The sequence below is a fragment of the Crinia signifera genome, unplaced genomic scaffold, assembly GCF_055691185.1.
Source record: "Crinia signifera unplaced genomic scaffold, ASM5569118v1 HAP2_SCAFFOLD_359, whole genome shotgun sequence".
Classification (NCBI taxonomy): domain Eukaryota; kingdom Metazoa; phylum Chordata; class Amphibia; order Anura; family Myobatrachidae; genus Crinia; species Crinia signifera.
Genome location: NW_028142252.1, coordinates 8879 through 11557, shown reverse-complemented (window position 1 = coordinate 11557; position 2679 = coordinate 8879).

Here is a 2679-nt window from a genome sequence, read left to right as displayed (position 1 = left end):
AGCAGAAACACAGGATGAACCAGCAGCATCTTCCTCTGCAGAGCCACAGGTGGAGCAAGTGGTCCAGCCTCCACCAACACGACACCCCCAGCCACAGGACACATGGGATGCCAGGTGGATGGTGATACTGGAGAGGATGGAGCAGCGAGTGGAGGAGTCTACGGTCTGTCAGCAGAAGGTTGTGGAATTTCTGGCAGATTGGAAGTCCACAAAGAGGCAGCAGTGTGAGGCCTTAAACCGCATCAATGACACTCTGGCGGCTGGCATGCAAAGCATTCACCAGCAATTCAGCCGCCAGAATGACATTCTTGCGGAGCTGCTCACCACCGCCAGGTCCCTAAGGGACAATCCCCCATCTGCTGGCCCACCCCAAGCTGCTCCCCAACCTTCCACCTCTGCTGACCCTCCTGTGTCCACTAGGGGAAGACGGCGCAAGCCATCAGAGCCAAAGGCCCCTGTCCCCAAGGCCCCATCTAAAAAGGGGAAAAAAGGGCCCAAATAATGCCACCTGGTTCACTTCCTCTGTGGTTGGACCCCAAATGTTTAAATTGCACTGGACATCCACTTCCTGAGTTGGCCATCGATCCATTTTCGTGCCATGGGCATTAAAGTTCTTATTTTGACCTCTAGAAATGCAGGATAAATTTTTGGTGGTGTGTATCATGCTTAGTATTCACCCTGGTTGTTGCAGTACGTATTCTGGTGTCCCCATTTCTTTCACCATTGCATTTGCAGCGTAACACATGTTTGGAGATATGCAACCTCTTGTTCTGGCTGATTTTTATTTTTGTGTATATTTTATATTTTATTTTTATTTATGACATTAAAGTGGCAAATAAGCTGTGATGCTGAACAGCAAATACATTTATTTTCCCAATTACAACACAATTGTTGTATGTGTAATTTCTTGTGTGAAACAAATACTACATTTATGTGTACTTACTGACCAGGGTATTTTTGAGCATTTCTTGAAGTGTGGTAGAAGTTTCCCATGTGTAACCCTCTCCATGGCCATTCACATGTTCATATCCAACTTTTCCCTGCTAATTAGTTTGTGTCAGCACATGTGCAGAGCAACTTAATAGGTGAGAAAGCAGTTTGTGTGCAGGTGAGGTAGCTCCTACATTAGTAGGTAAAAGCAGGTCCAGAACAATGATTTCCTCATGGAGTGGGTGAGGTAGACAAACAAGGGTCAAAAGGGACATTTGTGTAGGAATGCATATGTGTCCTCCCTAAAAAAAGATGTGTGAATCGGCCAAACATGATAAAATTGCTTGTGAACAAACATGTTTAACTATTTAAAGATATATGAGTTTACAGTGTCATAAGCAGATGTAGGAATCCTTTGTTAGAGAAATGTGAGTGCAATAATGTGATTGGTGGCATCTTACATCCAGAGTGTAGTAAAATCCAATTCATAGCAGATCAGAAAGTGGTACAGTTCGGTATTTTGGGTACTATACAAAGATTGTGTGCAAAATAGTGGGCATGGGCTTAAAACATTGCTGAAACATCCTTTGTAGGTGTTAGATGTGGTTTATGTTATTGTATCATAAATACAAATGTTTGTATTAGAGTGAACACGTTGACACATGTCGACTTGTGTAGATTGAGTGTGCTACTGTGTAAAGTCTATGAAAGCACGTAGTGAATGTGTATAACTGTTTAACAAATACCTACCTTAGCATATATAAGCAGGTCTTACAAAGATTCTTACCTTAAATTAAACAATCCTTTAAATGTCGAGAAGTATAGAAAGATAAGCTTCCAAGGTGTTTGAGTGCTGTGTGTGGCTTGCAGGTAGTGAAATCATGGTTGTGACTTAATAGACTGCAGCATTGCTTATTACATTCAGGTGTATGTGTTTGAGTAGTAATCAGCGTAAATTAGCAAACCCAGGCGTCCGCTGTCATGCGGTATCTGTAGGGGTGGTCTGAGGTGGCGGTTGGCGGCCGCCTGTTTTGTGTCCAAAATGAACGGTGCTTTAGCCGATCGAGCGGTAGTAGCACCGTTCATTTTTGGTGCACACCCCCGTGTATGCCCATGTTTAAGCCCATTTTCCCCCATTATTTCGGCTGCTCCCCTCAACACGCCCCTATGCCGCCCCCAATGCCCGTACTCTCGCGTACAGGTTTTTTCGCACGGAGAGACCCGTCCGTAAGCGTTGTGGAGTGTTCGCGCCTGAGCATTGGAGATGGTACGCATGCGCAGATCAATAAAAACCCCGGAACGTACGCGTACGGCCCAGCCGCACCAACCAGAATAAACCCCTGTATGAGCTACATGAGGCCAGCTCTCCCTGCTCTTCATGGCAGCTTTTGACTGAGCCTGCGGTGAGCTGCCTCCCCCACCACACTGCCGGGTCCCTGCACCTTCCAGGCTTGAGCAACACAGCCAGGTGAGTGCTGTGTATACTGGGGGAGTGGGGTGTGTATATAATGTGGGGGAGTGGGGGATGTATATAATGTGGGGGGTGTATATAATGTGGAAGAGTGGGGTGTGTACAGTGGCGTAACTATAGCCCCGCAGCCCCCTCGGTGGCGGGGAGGTGCTGAGGGACTGTGGGCACCGATTTGCGGGGCTATAGTTACAACTTGCTACCTAGCCCTCCCACCCAAGTAAACTTACCCTTACCCCTCCGCATGCCACCGCTGCATTCAGGGTCCCAGCCGCAGCGCA